Source organism: Schistocerca nitens, chromosome 1 (assembly GCF_023898315.1).
Source record: "Schistocerca nitens isolate TAMUIC-IGC-003100 chromosome 1, iqSchNite1.1, whole genome shotgun sequence".
Lineage (NCBI taxonomy): Eukaryota > Metazoa > Arthropoda > Insecta > Orthoptera > Acrididae > Schistocerca > Schistocerca nitens.
This window is the reverse complement of record NC_064614.1, coordinates 55,558,492-55,579,936: the sequence shown is the minus strand read 5'-3', so window position 1 is coordinate 55,579,936 and position 21,445 is coordinate 55,558,492. Positions and strand designations below refer to the sequence as shown.

The 21,445-nt window shown below is 48.0% G+C and overlaps 1 protein-coding gene across 3 annotated transcripts in view; it reads right to left on the bottom strand.

Annotated features, from left to right (window-relative positions):
• The window catches only part of LOC126241230 (integrator complex subunit 1), a 304,834-nt gene extending 287,356 nt beyond the window's left edge, over positions 1 to 17,478 (bottom strand). For 2 of the 3 annotated variants that reach the window (XM_049947989.1, XM_049947991.1), the window contains exon 1: positions 17,360 to 17,473. The gene's annotated coding sequence lies outside the window, so the exon portion shown is untranslated. Of the gene's footprint in view, positions 1 to 17,359 lie in introns of all 3 variants that reach the window. The other variant, XM_049947990.1, reaches the window with a different exon arrangement.
• Between the last annotated feature and the right edge of the window lie 3,967 nt (positions 17,479 to 21,445).

Here is a 21,445-nt window from a genome sequence, read left to right as displayed (position 1 = left end):
ACCCCACTCATACAACGTGGCGAGGATGTGATGCCTCCATGTGGTGTCATACGCCTTCCGCAGATCGAAAAATACAGCAACGAGATGCTGTCGGCGGGCAAAGGCCGTACGGATAGCAGATTCCAGCCGCACCAAATTGTCCGTGGCAGACCGGCCCCGACGGAAGCCACCCTGGGATGGAGCGAGGAGACCGCACGACTCAAGGACCCAACACAAATGTCGCCCCACCATACGTTCGAGCAATTTGCACAAAACGTTGGTGAGGGTAATGGGACGATAGCTGTCCACCGCCAGTGGGTCCGCACCGGGCTTCAAGATGGGGACAATAACACCCTCTCGCCATTGTGACGGGAACACGCCTTCGCTCCAAATGCGGTTAAATACCGCGAGAATGTGTCTCTGGCAGTCCCGGAAGAGATGCTTCAGCATCTGCGCGTGTATGCAGTCCGGTCCTGGTGCTGTATCAGGGCAATCGGCGAGGGCAGCGAGGAATTCCCTCTCGCTGAAAGGAGCATTGTATTTTTCAGAACGACGCGTGTGAAATGAGAACTGCGTCCGCTCGGCCCGCTCCTTGAGAGAGCGAAAGGCGGGGGGATAAGAGGCAGTCGCAGAGCTCTTCGCAAAGTGCGCGGCAAGCTGTTCAGCAATGGCGGCAGCGTCCGTGCAGACAGCGCCGTCCAGGGAGATCCCAGGGACACCCATAGGGGTCTGGTATCCATAAATCCGCCGGATCCGGGACCACACGACGAGGGGGAGACATGGGAGCCCAGGGATGAGACGTACCTCTCCCAGCACTCCTGCTTACGCCGTGCAATAAGACGACGGGCGAAGGCACGGAGCCTCTTAAAGGCGATGAGGGTCGCGAGAGACGGGTGCCGCCTATGACGCTGGAGAGCCCGCCTACGGTCGCAAATAGCCTCAGCAACCTCCGTCGACCACCAGGGTACAGCCTTCTTCCGAGGGAGTCCAGAAGAGCGGGGGATGCAAGCCTCGGCCGCCGAAATGATTGACGTGGTGAAGACACGGACCACCTCGTCAATGTCACCCTGTGGGGGAGACTCAATGGTTGCCGCGGAAGTAAAAGCTGGCCAGTCAGCCCTGTGGAGAGCCCAGCGGGGCAGGCGCCCAGTAGAATGACACTGGGGCAGTGACAAATAGATGGGAAAATGGTCACTACCACACAGGTCAGGATGCACTCTCCAGTGGAGAGATGGGACAAGGCCGGGGCTGCTAAGAGAGAGATCGATGGCCGAGAACGAGCCGTGGGCCACACTGAAATGTGTGGGAGCACCGGTGTTCAGGAGGCTAAGGTCGAGCTGAGCCAACAAATGCTCCACGGCACGACCGCGGTCATCGGAGACAGTCCCACCCCATAGAGGGTTGTGGGCATTGAAATCGCCCAGAAGCAGCAAAGGTGGCGGGAGTTGAGCCAGCAGTGCAGCCAAGACATGCCGGGGGAGCTCCCCATCCGGAGGAACGTAAACAGAGCAAACTGTAATAGCCGGCGAGAGCTCAACCCTGGCAGCGACTGCCTCTAAAGGCGTCTGAAGGGGTACTGGTGAGCTACAGACAGAGTGGTGAACAAAGAGGCAAACTCCACCTGATGCTCGGTGACAGGCAACACGGTTCTTATAGTATCCCCGATAACCGCGAAGGGCGGGGGTCCGCATTGCAGGAAACCAAGTTTCCTGCAGAGCAATGCAGAGAACAGGGGAATCACTCAGCAATGCAGAGAACAGGGGAATCACTCAGAAGCATCCGGAGCTCAGGCAGGTGGCGGAAATAACCGCCGCAGTTCCACTGGAGAATGGAAGCAGGAAGGGACTGGGAGGGCGTGAAGGCGACTAAGAGGCAGACGGCGCCTCAGAGTCAACTGCCGCCACCGGGGGAGAGTCAGCTGTGTCCATAGGAAAGGCCCCCAAGGGTTCCGTGAGGGCGAGATCCGCGGCAGAGGCGAGGATCTCCACCTCATCCCCGGAGCCAGGACTATGTACAGCAGGCGGTACTGAAACCGCCGGAACGTCCTTCTTCTTGGACACATTCCGTTCCTTCTTCTCGCATCGGCCCTTAGGGTGAGAGGGCTGGGAGAGCTTCTCTGAAGGAGCATCAGAGGCTGACGACGACGCAGAAGCCCTACGACCAGCAGGTGGCGGAACCTTAAGCCACTGGCTGACATCCGGCTGGGTAGGAGAAGAAACGGAGGAAGGGAGAGCCCCGAGGGACCCCTTCCGCTGGAGAGGAACCGGCAGAGGCAACGCCGGTGGAGGAGGGGGGGGAGGGATCGAGCCCCCCGGTTTTGGAGGAGATGTCACTCCCGAAGTAAGCGTGGGGGGAGCGACAGAAGAAGGTTTGCCCCCAACGGCTAAGGGGGCAACAGAGGAAGGCTTGCCCCCAGGCACGAGGGGGGCAGATAGAGATGCACGGCCCCGAGGGCCCACTGAAGGCGGCACAGATGAGGCGACAACCGTCGCTCGCGTGGGCGACGATAACGTGGCTGCAGCATAAGATGTTCGAATGGAAGCAGGATACAACCTTTCATATTTCACTTTTGCCTCTCGATAAGTAAGCCGGTCCAGGGTCTTAAATTCCATGATCTTCCGCTCCTTATAAAGAACGGGGCAATCCGGCGAGCATGGAGAGTGGTGCTCCCCACAGTTGACACACACAGGCGGAGGCGCACATGGAGAATCGGGATGAGAGGGGCGTCCGCAATCTCGACATGTAGCGCTGGATGGGCAACGGGAGGACATATGCCCAAACTTCCAGCACTGGAAGCACCGCATCGGGGGAGGGATGTATGGTTTGACGTCGCAACGGTAAACCATCACCTTGACCTTCTCGGGCAAGACATCACCCTCGAAGGCCAAGATAAAGGCACCGGTGGCCACCCTGTTAGTCTTGGGTCCTCGATGGACACGACGGACAAAATGCACTCCACGTCGTTCTAAGTCGGCTCTCAGCTCGTCATCGGATTGTAACAATAGGTCACGATGGTAAATAATCCCCTGGACCATATTTAAGCTACTGTGGGGAGTGACGGTTACAGGGACGTCACCCAGCTTATCACACAAGAGCAACGCTCGTGACTGGGCTGGGGAGGACGTCTTGAGGAGGATGGACCCATTCCTCATTTTAGACAACCCCGCCACTTCCCCAAACTTATCCTCCAGGTGTTCCACAAAAAACAGAGGCTTCGTCATAAGAAAGGAGTCACCATCAGTCCTGCTGCAGACAAGGTATTGCGGTACGTAAGGCTCCCGCTTGGCACTAGATCTACGGCCCTCCCATGGCGCAGCCAACGAGGGGAACGACTGAGGGTCATATTGCGCAGCATCAAAATCTACTCTACCTCGCTTAGAGACGCTGGTGGCCGTGCGACCACCAGCTTGGTGTGATTTATTGCGCTTCATTGGGCCACATCCGCCCAGATGCCACCTACTCCGAACGAGGGCTCTCCCCAAGGGCGCCACCCAGGCAAAGCGACGGGTACCTGGCCGATATCCCGTTGCCCCGAGTCCCCGTGCCCCAGACAAGATGGGCACATACTCCTTGGCATGCATGGGGAGGAAACAGCTCTGGCATCTGTAGTGCGATCCCTGCGTGGTCAGGGGGCTACCACCAAGAGGGTAAATGACGACCCCACCACAACGGACTGGCTACCGTGCTGGATTTTAGGTGTCTAAAGGGTCCACAGTTGTCGTGAGTGCTAAGAATGGTATTGTGCACAAGGCGAGAAGGAGGCAACCCAGGAGACGTTGGGCGTAAATCCCGCCACACGACAAGAGGTAACATGCAAGATGGTGGTGCATGATGGACCAATAGAAAAACACCACGTAAGGTGTCCTTCCCCAAATGGCACGCACTAACAACGGAAATTTGGAAAAAAGGAGGTCAAACCCAAGAGGGGACCATCACAGAAGGCCGAAACGTTTGAGACTCCTTTTAGTCGCCTCTTACGACAGGCAGGAATACCGCGGGCCTATTCTAACCCCCGAACCCGCAGGGGGACAAAGTCAAAGGGCAAACAAAACAAGCAGAAAGATTTATATGTTCTATAAACTAGATAAAGAAACAGCAGCATCATATCTCAATAAAGCACTTTAAACTTCCAGCTCAGGACAGGAGCTAGGCTCAAGTTTGAAAGAATAAATGACCATGCATTGAACAGATACGTACACAGTGGAACAGTTCGTGATGGGAAGGGCCCTCCATGATGTACAGTTACTAAAGAAATAGATGTGTGAAATAGGTATTCAGTGGCACTGAGAAACTGACAAAATAGTTAGTTGGTTGGTTGGTTTGTTTGTGGGACTAAGGGGCCATCGGTCCCTTTTCCCACAAACTTGAAACACCCACAAAGAATAAGAACAAACAATGGAGATGACAAGAGACGACACAGACAGAGACCAGAAAAAAGGAATTAAAATCACACTGAGTGTGACAGTGGTTGGCCGACCATAGAAACAAAAAAGGAAAATCCAACCACCAAAAAACACACTAAAAACCCCAATCTAAAATCATAGTCCAAAGGCTAGACTTAACACAAAAAAGGACAAACACTTAGATCAAGCGATAAAAACCCCCTGCACAAATAAAACTCAAAGCTAAATCTGCCATCGCAATATCATCTGATAAAAGTGCAGGAAGTGTATCAGGCAGTGCAAACGTCTGCCTAAGCAGAGTTAACAACGGCCAGTCCAACAAGATGTGGACCACCGTCAAAGCTGACACGCAGCAACATAAACGTGGGTCCTCGTGGTGCAATAAATAGCTGTGTATTATCCAGGTGTGACCAATGCGCAGCCGGCAGAGGACAACACAGTCCTTGCAAGAGACCCACAAGGAGGAGTGCCACGCATCGGTAGCCTCCTTGAGGGCCCGAATTTTTTCGGGTAAAGGAAGGGTGCACCATTCTTCACCCCAGGTGCGAAGTACCTTCTGCTGCAAAACTGACCTGAGGTCACTCTCCAAAAGGCCAGTCTCCAAGGCTGGTGCACCAACAGCCTGTTTGGCCAGTGTGTCAAAACGTTCATTTCCCGGGATGCCGGCATGACCTGGGGTCCACACAAAGACCACAGAGCGGCCGCAATGGGATAGAGTACGGAGGGACTCCCGGATAGCCATAACCAGACGAGAGCGAGGGAAACACTGGTCGATAGCTCGTAAACTGCTCAGGGAGTCACTACAGATAAAGAAGGACTCACCTGAGCAGGAACGGAAATACTCTAGGGTGCGAGAGATGGCGACCAGCTCGGCAGTGAAAACACTGCAGCCAGCCGGCAATGAGTGTTGTTCGTAACGATCCCCTAGACTAAGAGCATAACCGACACAACCAGCAACCATCGAACCGTCAGCACAGACAACGTCAGAGCCTAGAAACGTGGCAAGAATTGAAAGAAAGTGGTGGCGGAGGGCCTCAGGAGGGACTGAGTCCTTCGGGCCCTGTGCCAAATCGAGCCGAAGGCATGGGCGGGGCACACACCACGGGGGTATAAGCAGAGGGGCCCGGAAAAGAGGTGGAAGAGGGAAAACCTCAAGCCCAGAGAGAAGAGCTCTGATGTAAACCGCGATAGTACACCCTGACCGGGGCTGCCGTTCCGGAAGATGGATGACCGATTAAGGGAACAGGAGACGATAATTGGGATGCCCGGGCAAGCTACAAACGTGTGTAGCATAAGCGCCCAGTAATCATTGGCGCCGGAACCGCAATGGAGGGACACCTGCCTCCACAAGTATGCTGTTGACAGGGCTTGTCCGGAAAGCTCCAGGGCGAGTCGGGTCCCGCTGCGAAGGATGGGGTCAAGCAACTGCAATGCAAAAGGTGATGCCAAACCATAAGCCAGGCTGCAATAATCTAGACGGGACTGAATTAACACCTGGTACAGCCGTAGAAGGGTAGACCGATCGGCACCCCAGCTGGTGTGACTCAAGCAATGAAGAGCGTTAAGATGCCGCCAGCACATCTGTTTAAGGTGCCGAATATGAGGGAGCCAAGTCAACCGGGTATCAAAAACCAATCCCAAAAACTGATGCATCCCCACCACAGCAAGATGGATGGATGGATGGATATGGTGTTATGGGCGCTCAACAGTGTAGTCTTTAGCGCCCGAACGGAAACAACAACGGACGAGTGTCACTAAAATGCAGCAAGTGCAAAAATAGGAGTAAAATTATAGACGAAAGTCTACAGAGGCAGTTTGCTCGTCAACAGTAGCAAAAGGAAAGTAGCACATAATGAGGAGAACTGCAAGAGAACGGAGGGGAAGGGGTTAAAATGAAACACATAGCACATTTTTGGAACTGGCCTATTACAAGAATAAAAAGGAGTGGTAAGCCACTCGGCAACACACTAAAAATGCCAACCTAAAATTTTTGGCTGAAGCCCAGAAACATCACAGTACCTTAAAACTTTCTTGACACTCGCCTCGTCATCGGCTAAAATCGAGGGCAGATCCCCACTAATATTAACTTCCGCCCTGACAAAACGATATAAGTCACACTCAACTAAAATGTGGCGTACAGTGATTCGTACGCCACAGGCAGCACACAGAGGGGGTTCCTCACGCCGTAGTAAGAAGGCATGCGTAAGAGGACAGTGCCCTATGCGAAGACGTGTAAGGGTCACTTCGTCACGCCTAGGTGACAGGCAGGAGTAACACCACGGCTGGACGGTGGGTTTCACCAACCACAGCTTATTTTCCCTCACCGCCAGCCATTCCTCCTCCCACAATTGCATAAACTTCCGCCGCAGCACAGAAACGACACCTTGCAAAGGAATAGAACATTGCGTCACCTCCAGTAACCTGCAGGCGTCCTTGGCAGCTCTGTCAGCTTGTGCATTTCCCCGTATGCCCACATGCCCTGGCACCCAGCAAAAGGACACTTGCTTGCCCTGTCGTTGGAGGAGGTACAATTGGTCGTAAATCAGCTGTTCCAACTTCTCCGCTGGGTACAGTTTCTGCAGTGACTGTAATGCGCTCAGTGAGTCAGAGCAAATGAGGAAGTGGTTGCCCTGAGTAAACTGTATCTGCTCCAATGCCTTCAGGATCGCATGAAGTTCTGCGGAAAAAACAGTGTATTCCTGGGGAAGGCGAATCCTGATGACACGGTTGGGGAACACGACTGAGCAGCCAAGAAAATCCCCCTGTTGAGATCCATCAGTGTAGACTACTGTAAAATCATGATGCCTGTCTAAAATGTTAAAAAACAAAGATTTGAAAGTAAAATCCGTTGTACTGTCTTTCTTAAAATTTGCCAAATCTAAAATCAGTGTGGGTCTCTGGAGGAGCCAAGGTGGATATCTGCTCCAACCTCGACGTGAAACATTAAAACCGGCCACACCCATCTCTAAAATGCAATCCTTTGCACGAATCCCATAGGGCCTTGTTGCTCGTTGCCGGTGGCGAAAAAGCCTTTCCAGTGGAGGCCGAGCAACAGTGTGGTATGCAGGTGTGTATGGTGTGGATAATGTTTGATAGGCCTGGCGCACCATTAGTAGACGCCGCCGGAGGTGAAGTGGCGGTTCACCTGCCTCTGCACAGAGGCTCGGTATGGGGCTGGTTCTGAACGCCCCAGTGGCCAACCGAATCCCCTCATGGTGCACCACATCCAACAGCTTCAAATAAGTGGGTCTTGCAGACCCGTACACCGTGCATCCATAATCAAGCCGGGACCGCACGAAGGCTCTGTAAAACCGGAGCAGACAAGTCCTGTCTGCTCCCCATGTGCGGTGACTAAGACATTTTAAAATCGACAGCGCCTTAAGAGACCGTTTTTTCAGTTCCTTAATGTGTGGTAGCCACGTAAGCTGAGAATCAAAAGTGAGGCCCAGAAACTTCACCGTGTCTTTAAAATTCAGAACGGTGTCCCTCATCCGCAACTCAGGCAAGTCAAAAATGGAACGAGAACGGTTAAAAAGAACACACACCGACTTATCAGTTGAAAACGTAAAACCACTCTTCTGTGCCCATTCATCCAAACGCCGCAGAGTGAGTTGCAATTGACGAGTCGTCGTTGCAAGGCTTGAAGAAGAGCAAAATACATAGAAATTGTCCACAAACAAGGAACACTGCACAGGACTTTTCACAACAGACGTAATACTGTTAATAGCAATAGCAAAGACCGTCACACTTAAAACACTACCTTGAGGGACACCGTTCTCTTGTTCAAAGCGACTAGACAGTACGTCTCCGACTCGGTACCGAAAATAACGTGGCGACAGGAAGGACCGAATAAAATTGGGAAGACATCCACGAAAACCCCATTCGTGGAGCTGCCTGATGATAAGATGCCTCCAAGTAGTGTCGTATGCCTTTTCAATGTCAAAAAATATTCCCAACAGGTGATGCTGGCGCAGGAAAGCCTGTTGTATAGCCGCCTCCAGGAGGGCCAGGTTATCAAAGGTGGAGCGATACCTCCTGAACCCACACTGAAAGCGACTAAGGAGTTGTCTGGATTCTAACATCCAAGGTGGCGGTTGACCATCCTCTCCAAGGTCTTTCCCACGCAGCTAGTGAGGGCAACACTACGATAACTACCCGGGCACGTGCAGTCTTTCCCAGGTTTTAAAAGAGGAATTAAAATTGCTTCACGCCACGAGTCGGGGAAGTGACCAGACATCCAAACTAGATTAAAAAGTCGGAGGAGGATTTCTTTATTTCTCCCTGTGAGGTGCCGCAGCATGCTATAGTGGATTCTATCCTGACCAGGGGATGTATCACGAGCCCCACACAATGCAGAATCCAGTTCCCACATGGAAAATGGGCAGTTGTACTCTTCTGTATTGGGTGAGCGGAAGTCAAAACTGCTCCTCTCAGCAGCCACTCTGTGGGGCTGGAAAGCTGGATTCTGACTGGCGGTTGCAGTAATAGCTGCAAAATGAGCCGCCATAGACTGGGCAATATCTTTTGGGGTCGTTTGGAGAGTACCATTCCACATTATAGCAGCCATAGGGCACCTCCCACCTCTCCCAGAAATCCTCCTTATGGTCTCCCATACAATGGAACTTCGTGTAGAACGATTAATGGTGTTCAGGAACTGCTGCCACGACCTCTTCTTGCTCTCTCGTATAACCCGACGACACTTTGTCCTCGCCACCCGAAAGGCTGCAAGGTTCTCTACAGTTGGCCGGCATTTGAACCTACACAGAGCTGCCCGCCTAGCCCTGACTGCAGAGCGGCATTCGTCGCTCCACCAAGGGACAGGCTGCCGCTTCGGTTGTCCCATGGACTGTGAGATGGACGCTTCACTGGCGCGGTGGATCACTTCAGTAATATGATCCACCCATTCCTGGACACTGACCCGATGTTCAAACTGGGCTAGTTGACTGTACAGTGCCCAGTTGGCTCTACGGAGCACCCATCGAGGCGGTTTCCTTTCCGGTGCCACTGCATGTGGCAGGTGAATCCAGATGGGGAAGTGATCGCTGCCGTGTAAGTCATCAACCACTTCCCATGCAGCAGTGTGGGCGATGGCTGGAGAGCAAAGCGATAGATCAATGGCAGAGAACGACCCAGTTGCAATGGAAAAATGTGTGCTTTGACCTGTATTTAGCAAATAGGCACTGGAAGACAGAAGAAGCCTCTCGATTGCTCTTCCCCTGGGGCAAGTATTCACAGAGCCCCAAAGCACACTGTGTGCATTAAAATCACCACAGAGGATGAAGGGGTGGGGGAGCTGTGTAAGAAGATCACTGAGAGCCTCTTCGTCGAGCACATCATGTGGGGGCAGGTAAAGCGAACATACTGTTAGCATATGACGCACATGTACTAATATTGCAACTGCCTGTAAATTCGTCATGACGGAGAGAGGCGAGGAGTGGTAGTCGGTGTTGACGAAGATACCTACTCCTCCTCGAGCTCTCTGTCCACTCAGGTCGTCCTTTTTGTGGAGGAGATAACCACGTAGCTCAGGGGTGTATGTTTCACTGAAATTTGTATCTTGCAGACATACACACATAGGTCTATCCTGAATCAAGAGACGTAGTTCCTCCACATGGGTCCTGAACCCTTGCAAGTTCCATTGCAATATGGGAGCCATCACGGTGGTTGTATTTTCGGCCTCTCTTTCCGCCGAGGTGGGGAGACTGCAGCGGGTGGAGGCTCAGTCTTGGGGCGAGATGATGGCCCCACACATACATCGTATTCCATCAACTCTGGGGAAGAGTCAGAGGAAGCCTCACGTAAAACAACATCCGCATGGTCAGATGGTTTACCACGGGATTTGACCCGCTGTGGCTGCTGTACAGGAGCTTTCTGTGGTTTGGTGGGCTTTGGGGGAGCGGATGCGGGAGTGGTAATTGGCGCACTGCGCTTGGGAACAGCCGCAGCTGTTGGAGGCGCGAGGGGCTGGACCAAGTTCGCCACTGTACCTTTGTCTGCCGTTCGAGTAGGGGCTACTGGCTCTGAAACACTGCCTGCGTTGCAAGAGCACTGACAGCTGCAGGTGTTAGGGCCAACACTCACCACCTCAGTCTGCGTTGAGGCATCGACATTTGGAGTAGGCTTCTGTACCAGGGATGCAAAAGATGTAGCAAATGTGGGAGGTTGCATCGACTTATAAATCTTCTTGGCCTCACCATAGGGGATACGCTTGGTTGTTTTTATTTCTTGGACCTTGCGTTCCTCTAAAAACATGCGGCAGTCCCTACTCCAAACAGGGTGGTTCCCAGAGCAATTAATACATTTAGCCGGAGACGAGCAACCAACTCCTTCATGAGCAGCTTGACCAGTTTCCACAAGTCGCTTCGCCTTTACAGCCTAAGGTGGTATGCCCAAAACGCTGGCATTTGAAACAGCGCATTGGGGCTGGGAAATAGGGCCTCACACTAAGGAGAAGGAAGCCAGCTTTAACATGTTCAGGAAGTTTTGTGCTACTGAAGGTCAGAATAAAGGAGTCGGATTTGACAAGAGTGCCATCAACTCTCTTCATGATATGTTGAACATCAACGATACCTTCCGGAGCCCACTCACGTTGCAGTTCGTCTTTGGGAATGTCGACTAGATCCCGGCATGTCACAACACCTTTGCTATAATTCAAAGTGCTGTGCAGTTCAGTGTCTATGGCATACTCTCCAAGGCATTTAGCAGATTGGAGGTTACTTGCTTGCTGGGAAGTGGAAGTTTCCACTAGCAAGGTCCCATTACGTAAGCGCTTCACCGATTTTAAGGAGCCACAGATTCCCTCCAATCCCTTTTGTATATAGAAGGGCGAAACCTTCTCAAAAATACCCTCCTTCCGTTTCACAACGAGAAACACATTCGGATTACCAGAATGCATTCTGTTACCTAAGACTGGACTTTTTAAAGAAGCGCCGGAGTCAGGGGGACTGACTGCACGGGCCCTCTTAAGAGACTGGGTGTTAGAACCTTCCAGCGGCCCACCCTTTCCGCTGGGAGGAAGAAAAGAGGATTTCGAAGGATCCATCGCGGTCCCACGAGCAGCTAGGGAACTACAAGTCCACCTAGACAGAGCCCCGCGTGTCTAGGTAAGCCTTATACAACTGAGGTGCGGCAGGTTCCCCAGAGGGTGCCCGCTATCGACTGTTCCACCTCAACAGCCATGCATCTCATCAGCGCGCAGCACACCTTGAGATTGAGGGGTTTTTTATAGAGGTTTATTCCATCCTCGCAATCCGGGCGGTCAAGCCAAGATCCCCATTCCCTGAGACACACAACGTTCCTCCGCCGCGCCGCACGGTGGTCGCTGAAGTATGCTCAGAGCTTACGGTGACAGGGGACTGGCGGCACTTACCAGTCCCCAGCTCAGGAACCCCGGAGTCGCCAAGCCCGTACCCAGCAAATGAATGCTGAGCCCCTGGGGGCACCACAGCAAGAGGTTCGCCATCAAGATAAAGCCGTGGCTCAGGGTGAACAGTGCGTCGCCGGCAGAAATGCATAATGCAGGTCTTGGCAGCCGAAAACTGGAAGCCGTGCACTATAGCCCAAGACTGCGCCTCGTGGATAGCGCCCTGCAGCTGCCGTTCAGCAGCTGCAATGCCAGTGGAGCTAAAGTATAGGCAGAAGTTCTCAGCATACAAGGAAGCTGAGACAGACGTTCCCACCGCCACAATGAGCCCATTAATTGAAATTAAAAAGAGGCAGACACTTAAGACCTTGTGGTACCCCATTCTCCTGAACTCGCGAGGAACTATGGGAGGCTGCAACTTTCATGCGGAAGGAATGAAGAGACAGAAAATTTTGTATGAAAATCGGGAGCGGACCACAACCATGAAGCATAGAGAGGATGTGATGTCACCATGTCATATCCTATGTCCAAAGAGCCGGCGACCAGATGCTGACAGCGGGCAAAGGCCATACGGCTGGCAGACTCCAGGCACACCACATTATCGGTGGCAGAGCAGCACTTATGGAACCCAACCTGAGACGGCACCAGAAGGCCCCGAGACTCAAGTAGCCAACTCAACTTCAGGCTCACCATGCTTTCGAGCAACTTGCAAAGAACGTTGATGAGACTAATGGGGCGGTAGCTGGCCATCTCCAGTGGGTTCTTGCCAGGTTTCAACATGGGGATTACTATGCTTTCCCGCCATTGCGACAGGAACTCACCTCAACCCAGATACAGTTGAAAAGGTCTAGGAGGCGTCGCTGGCAGTCCACCGAGAGGTGTTTTGAGCGTCTGACAGTGGATGTGATCTGGTCCGGGAGCCGTATCAGGGCAAGTAGCTAGGGCACTTTGGAATTCATAATCACTGAATGGAGAACTGTACGATTCAGGGTGGCACGTGTGAAATGAAAGGCTCCATTGTTCCAACCGCTCTTTCAGGGAGTGGAAGGCCAGTAGGTGACTCGCAGAAACAGAACTCTGAGCAAAATGCTCTGCTAAGCGGTTTGCAATTGTGTCAGAGTCAGTACAGACAGCTCCGTTCAGTGAAAGCACAGGTACACTGACGGGGGTCCGATAGCCATAGAGTCGCCTAATCTTGGCCCAAACCTGCAATGAAGAGGTACGGAGGCCAATGGTGTAGACATACCTTTCCCAGCACTCCTGCTTGCATTGGCAAATGAGAGCTGACTGTATGTGGTGCAACGAATGGAGCTGTAACAGGAGTGACAGTGGCAGCATAAGATGACGTCATGCGCTTGGGATGAAGCTGTTCAAATTTTCATATAGCCTCAGTGTAGGTCAGTCAGTCCAGGCTCTTGTATTCCATTATTTTCCACTCCTTCTGTAGAATCTTACAGTCCGGCGAGCAAGGGGGATGGTGCTCTTCGCAGTTGACACAGATGGGAGGCGGGGCACATGGAGTATTGGGATGGGATGGACAACCACAATCGCAACATATGAGGCTGGAAGCACAGTGGGAAGACATATGGCCAAACTTCCAACACTTGAAACACCACATTGGGGGAGGGATATATGGCTTGAAGTCACAGCGGTAGACCATCATCTTCACCTTCTCGGGTAATGTGTCACCCTCGAAGGCCAAGATGAAGGCACTGGTGGAAACCTGATTATCCCTCGGACCCTGGTGGATGCACCAGACGAAATGGACACCTCGTTGCTCTAAGTTGGCGCGCAGCTCGTCATCGAACTTTAAAAGATGGTCCCTAAGGAAGATAATGCACTGGACCATATTTAAGCTTTTATGGGGTGTGATAGCAACAGAAACACCACCAGCTTCTTACAGGTGAGTAATGCCAGTGACTGGGCAGAGGATGCTGTTTTTATCAAGACTGACCCGGACCGCATTTTTGACAAGCCCTCCACCTCCCCAAACTTATCCTCTAAATGCTCTACGAAGAACTGAGGCTTCATGGACACAAAGGATTCCCCATCAGCTCTCATACAGACTAGATACCAGGGCGAATACGTCTTGCTGTCATTCATAGCCTTTCGTTCCTCCCATGGTGTGGTGTGGCCAGGGAGGGGAACGATTTGGGGTCATACATGTTTGCATTAAAGTGAGCCCTTGAACGCTTAGAGACTGCTAGTGGTTGGCCACCAGCAAGAGAAGATGTGCCATGCTACACTGCGTGTCATCCACCCAGATGCCACCTACTTCGACCAAGGGGCCTCCCCATGGGCGCCACCCGGCTGGATGTCCATTGCCGGGAGTCCTGATGCCCCAGGGAGATAGGCAACTACTCCTTGGCATACATGGCGAGTTAATGGTGCAGGCATCAGTAGAGAGAGCCCTGTGTTGTCAGGGGACTACGACCAACAGGGTACATGGCGGCCCCACCACAACGGACTAACTACCATGCTGGATATTAGGTAGCAAGTGGTCCATGGTCGTCGTCAGCGAAGAAAGCGACACTGCAGACTGCACGACAGAAATTACACTCAGGAATGTATCCTCGCCCAAGGGGTGGAGAGTGAGCGGAACTGCAATGCAACGACTAATAAGCTGGCTAAAGGTCTCAATGCACGATGGACACAATACACCAAGTAAGGCGCCCTTCCCCAATTGGCTTGATCTTCGGAATAATTTTGAGATATGGTGGTCAAACCAAAGAGGGGACCATCACATAAGGGCCGAAACATTTGAGACTCCTTTTAGTCGCCTCTTATGACAGGCAGGAATACCGCGGGTCTATTCTAACCCACGAATCCACAGGGGGAGACAAAATAGTTAAAACAGAAGAAAAGCTCTAGGACTTGAAGGGGTTCCCATCAGATTCTATACTGAATTTGTGGCCAAGACAATCCTTCTTTCAATTATAAACTACCTTATATCCCTCACACTAAGTGAGGTGGCACAGTGGTTAGCAGACTGGACTCTACATTTGGGAGTATGACGTTTCAAACCTGCGTCCGGCCATCCTGATTTAGGTTTTCCACGATTTCCTTAACTGCTTCAGGAAAATGCCTTGATGGTTCCTTTGAAAGGGCATGGCCAACATCCTTCCCTAATCCAATGGGACTGGTGAACTCTCTGTTTGGTCCCTTCCGCAAATCAACCAACCAACCAACCAACCAATCCCTCACACCCATTTACAAGAAGGATAGCCGAAGTGATCCACAAAACGAGTAAAATATCCTTCACATACATCCATTGTAGAATCTTAGAACATATTCTGAGCTCAAGCACAATGAGATATCTCCAACACATTCACTCCTCCACGTGTTGGCACAGAGTCCAAAAATGTAGATCAGGTGAATGCCCACTCGAACCTTTCCTACCTAACGTACCGAAAGCCACATATCAAGACAGTAGGGTAGATGCAGTATTTCTCAATTTCCAAAAAGCATTTGACTCAGCAACACAGTACACCCATTATCCAAAGTGTATTTCTATCGGGTGTCAAGTGAAATTTGTGATTGGATTGAGGATTTTTTTGGTAGGGAGAACTTGGCAAGTAATCTTAGATGACTAGTCATTGGCACATGTTTAAGTAACTTTGGGTGTGCCACGAGAAGGATGTTGGGATCCTTGTTGTTCATGTCATGTGTTAATAGTATCCTCAGACTTTTCGTAGATGATGCAGTTATCCAAAATGTTGCACTGTCTGAAATAATCCATCAGATCTTGATAAGGTTTCAAAGAAGTGCAAAGGTTGGCAACTTACTTTAAATGTCAAGGAAAAAAGTAGTGCACTTCACAAAATGGAAACACGTAGTACTATATGCCTGTAACACCAATGAGTTACAGTTGCAATCTGTCAACTCATACAAATAGGCTACCTAGGCGTGCTGACCCATATGGGATTTGAAATTGAACAGGCACATAGTCTTCATAAGTAACACACATGGCAAATTGTGCTTCATTGGTAGAAACTAGGGAAGTGCAGTCAGTCTACAAAGGAGAGTGCTTACAAAATATTTGTGCAACACATCCTAAAATATTGCCCAAGTCCATGGGAATCATTCCAAATGGGACTATCACAGGATATTGATTGGATACAATGAAGTGCAACATGAATGGTCATGGGTCTGTTCGACCCAGGGGACTGTGCCATGCAGATGCTGAAAGAAAGTAACTGACAGATCCCTGAAGACAGACAAAATATCCCACATAAAGCTCCTGTGAAAGGTTTTAGAAGAACCGTAATTGACGAATCTAGGAACATATTACAACCCTCCATGTATTACTCCCATAGGAATCGCGAAGATAAAATTAGACTTATCACAGCACAGACATTTAAACAATCATTCTTCCTGTGATTCGTGTATGATTAGAGTGGGAAGTACCCTCTGCCATACACTTCAGTGTGGTTTGTAGAGTGTACTTTTGTAGAGTACCACTTGTCACTATCAGCTGGAGTAACCTTGGGCCACTTTTCCATCTTCTTTCAGATTTTAAGATCTGATTAGTTGATAGAATGTTGGTAAACTGCATCATGTAGCTTCATATTTATTTATTCGTTTTTAATGCCAGGTATAACTAAGTCAATGTAGTGTTATATTTTAGGAACCATTTGTGGCAGCAATATATTTGGAGGAATTGTTACTACAATTCCTTACACTGACTTGAGGTGACCTTGTCCCTTATGTTCAAACCTATCAACAGTAAGTTAAAAATGCATTGAACCTAAGTTAAGTAAAACAAAAATAAGATATTTAATATATAAAGTTCAATGAACCATTTATTTCTACAAATTTAGATAACTAACTAAATTGTACTGGAAATATGACGAAGAAACATACTGATTATTTTATTTTTATTACAGAAATTGTTTCAAACCAAAATATATCTCAAATGTCAACAAAACTGATTAAACAAAGCTGTCCATTTTGGAACATTTAACACAGAACTAACCTACTGAAAGGAAGCAAATCCACTTTGAAACACCAATAATGTTTTCAAAAACAAAAGTTAGAGGCATTCATTACACTGATTACACTAAAAATATCGTGCTGTTTAACTAATTTCTTCATCCACCATGCAAGTTTTACTGCCAAGTTTGCTTAATAATCGAGATACTGAAGAGAGTCATTTTAATTATTTTTGGGGCTTAGATGGTTCGTTATACGTAAAGCAAGCAGATCACGTACACAACGAATTCTGTAGTACAGTGAATGACATATGGACAAAACGAAGCAAGGCAATTTATCACGACACAGATGGTTCTATTACCGAAATTTACATTTCGAATCACAGGAAATCTTGAACAGATTCGGTAAATTTCCCTCTCTGTTACAAAAGCAAAATGATCCTTTCGTTTGGTGATCAGACGCCGCACGATCGAGGATTCACGCTTCGTATTCTAATTCAATATTTATTTGAACGGCAATTAACTATCTTCCAGCCTGTTCGCAAAACCCATCGCTCACAATTTATGAACATCGTTAGCATGACATAGGAAACCGTACAAAAACTGAAAGAAAATGAGCAATTTATAACACAATAAAACAACCAATCCGAAAAAAAATTACCACTAGAGACATATATACTCACACAGGGCACCTGCCACTTCACCGTCACACCACAACACTGCCGCACAACAATAAACAAACACTTCACTGTCTGGACTCCATGCCGTCGTGTTCACACTTCACAGGCGTCTAAAGCTAAACTCTCAAGTCAGCGAAATGAGGGATGCTCAACTACCTGACCTACCGATAGATGGCTCTAGCGTCAAGCTACCATGATCCTTTACGAGTCCAGGTGTCTCGGATCACGCTCAACTACAAGATCAAACGATAGATGACTCTACGGTCACGTTACCTTGATCCACTGCGACGCCTGTAATACGGAGCGACAAAGAAATTTCAACTCCTGCTTATTTTATAGGCTGATCTATGAATGATGGCTGTTCGCGCAGGCGGACGGGGATTGCACTGTTTGCCGCTTTCAAGCGACGATTGGCGTAAGCGCATACACGTGCGATGAGCTAGAAAAAACCGTGTCTGCTGCAAATTATGATTCTCACTTGCTTGTGCGAATTTGTTGCTTATCTCTACCATCGACCGTGACAATTCGCAAGAAATGGAATAAAAGTTTACTGTATAACTACTGTCGCGTTTAATGCTCACGATGGCAACCACTTTCACAGCAGAGATCCGAGAACAGTACTGAACGCATATTGGTTGTCGGAGAATGCGTGACGCAGATGCGCAGAACAGGCTTGACCCCAACTACAGTGAAAAAATCTTGCAAGGAAAGGTTCCCTTCCTAGTTCCGCCACACAGTTTCGACCTAAATTCTGTAGAACTGGTCTGGAATCTTGGAAAGAGTAAGATCTGTAGTTGTAATGCATAGAGCATTTCGCTCACTGACCCGAAAAAATAAAGGCTGATGCTTCTGCTGTTAACAAATGTGTCACCTATCCTGAAGCAAGTCTTTTTTTTTTAATTTTTTCACCCATCCGTGCGCGAACCCGTGTGCTTCTGTTTGGCATTCCCGCGCGTTAACCTTTTTTTTATCTCATTTTGTTCGTTTTCGTTCGTTGTATCTACACGGGGCGGACGGCGCAAGACACCCGTTTCAGTTCGTCGTTGACCCATTAACTCGGTACTTTTATTATAGAGGGTAGCTAACCCTCTGACCGAACACGCTTTTTTTTCTTAATCTCATTTTGTTCGCTTTTGGTCGTTGCATCTGCTCGGTGCGGACGTCGTAAGACATCCGTTTAAGTTCTTGTTGATCGATTAATTCAGTTTTTTTATTACAGAGAGTTAATTTGGAGTTGGAACAGCTGCTTGGGTCGGGTGCGGGGGCTCATATTGGTGTGGTTCCTGTTGATTCTCTCAGTAGGTGGGAAAATACCAGGCACGGCCTACATCCCAACAGGAAAGGGAAGGGTAAACTGGCTGGGGTAATAGCAGAAAATTTAAGGGGGGGAGGCACTGCCATGAATGGTAAAATACCAGTGGTTACAGGCGTTGGAGCAGCACCTTTTTTAGGATAGGTAAGACAGAAAGATGTCAAGTTCTACAAGAGGTCAGGATTGAAACAAATCTTCAGTTTAGGAAAGAAATTAAGCAGCACAATTCTAGTACAATGGATCACCAATCACAGCTGCCAATTATAAATTTTCACTAGTCACCAGAAATTTTATCTCCACCAAGTTGTATCTCAGTCCTAGGTAATTGCATTGATGAATTAAAGTCACCCAACCCAGTTGACATAACCTGCCTCTCTGAACACCATGTGACCACTGGTATAGGAACTAGGCGTAAGCACAATGAGAAACTCAGACAGGAGAGTACTGCAAATGTCAGAATAAGGAAAGGTTCTCATAAAAGTATAATTAAAAATAATATAGGTATATTTCGTCAAAATATTGGGAGTTTAAAGAATAAAATAGATGAGCTTCTGGTTTGTTTAGAAGATTTAGAAGCTGAGGATGAAATAGATATACTATGTCTGTCTGAGCATCACATTGTTACTGATATGGATAAGGTAAATGTCAGTGGATATAAGCTCTCTGCACATGTAATTAGAGAAAATAAGGAGAAAGGAGGAATTGCTATATATGTCAAAAGTTATCATTGTGCAAAAAGTATGGAAACAAAAAAGATTTGTGTAGAGAAACATATAGAAGCATGTGCCTGTGAGCTTAAATTAAATAAAGGCACATTTATAATTGTAACTGTATATAGGTCCCCATCAGGAAATTTTCATCTATTTCTAAAAATTTGGACTCCTTGTTTTGCTATCTGTCAGACAGGGGGAAGCAAATTATTATTTGTGGGGACTTCAATGTAGGTTCTCTGAAAGAGGGTAATAGGAAAAATGACCTTGAAGTACTACTCGGTTCTTTCAATTTGACACCCGTTATTGATTTTCCTACTTGGGTGGTAAAGGATAGCAGCTCACTGATAGATAACTTCTTTATAGACCAAGATAAGTTTAACCAGATAAATGCTCAGCCTGCTGAGAATGGTCTTTCTGATCATGATGCACAGCTAGTTACAATATATGATGTAGCTCCATTCAGCAGTACTAAACAGTCCTCCAAAGTAGTACGTTCAGTCAACGATTTAACAATTGCAAATTTCAGGGAAAGCCTACAGCACTTAGACTGGGATGAGGTGTACCGTGAACCTGATGCCAATTTAAAATATAATTTATTTCATGACACTTTTTTAAATGCATTTGAAAACTGCTTCCCCAAGAAAATAGGTAAATATACTCATTAGAAACCATGTAACAAACCATGGCTTGCTAAGGGTATAAAAATATCTTGTAACCGGAAAAGGGAAATGTATCTGACAGCAAGAAAGAGTAGTGACCCAGAAACTACCAAACATTATAAAAACCACTGTGCTATATTAAGAAAAGTTATTAAAAATCCAGAAGTATGTGTATCATGTCTGAAATCAGCAACTCTGATAATAAAATTAAAACAATTTGGAATATTATTATAAGAGAAACAGATCAACCAAGAGCAAAGGAAGACAGTATTACCATCAAATTGAATGAAAACTTTACGAACAAAAAGTCAGAAGTTGAAAATATTTTTAATAATCATTTTCTAAATGTTGTGGATATAGTAGGATCCAGGTGTTCATTAGAAGATGCTAGGCTGTTAATGGAAGAGGCCATACCTATGCAATTTGATACAATTGAAATCTCACCCACTTCTCCCTCTGAAATTAGGAAAATAATAAACTTGCTTAAAAGCAAAAACTCACATGGAATTGATGGCATTTCCAGCAAAATACTAAAAGCTTGTTCTCAACAGACAAGTAAGATTCTCAGCCACCTGTGTAATAGCTCTCTGGAACAGGGCATTTTCCCTGATAGACTGAAATATGCTATTGTTATACCTTTGCATAAAAAGGGGATAGATCTGATGTCAACAATTACCGTCCAATCTCCCTTCTAACAGCTTTATCCAAAATTTTTGAGAAAGTAGTGTATTCAAGAGTAGCTTCACATATCTGTAAAAATGAAGCACTAACAAAATGTCAGTTTGGTTTCCAGAAAAGTTTTTCAACAGAAAATGCCATATATGCTTTCACCAATCAAATTCTGAATGATCTGAATAACCGAACACCACCTATTGGGATTTTTTGTGATCTCTCAAATACTTTTGATTGTGTAAATCACGAAATTCTGCTAGACAAGCTCAAGTACTGTGGCATGAGTGGACAGTGCACGTTTGGTTTAATTCGTATCTAACTGGAAGAGTGCAGAAAGTTGAAATAAGCAGTTCTCCTAATATGCAAAGATCAGCACATTCCTCAAACTGGGGAACTATCAAGAATGAGGTTCCACAAGGGTCAGTCTTGAGTCCTTTGTTGTTCTTAATATATATTAATCACTTGCCATTCTATATTCATGAAGAGGCAAACTTAGTTCTCTTTGCTGATGATACAAGTATAGTAATCACACCTCACAAACAAGAATTAACTGATGAAATTGTCAATAATGTCTTTCAGAAAATTACTAAGTGGTTCCTTGTAAACGGACTCTCACTGAATTTTGATAAGACACAGTACATACAGTTCCTTACAGTAAATGGTATGACGCCATTAATAAATATAGACCTTAATCAGAAGCATATACCAAAGGTAGAATATTCAAAAATTTTCG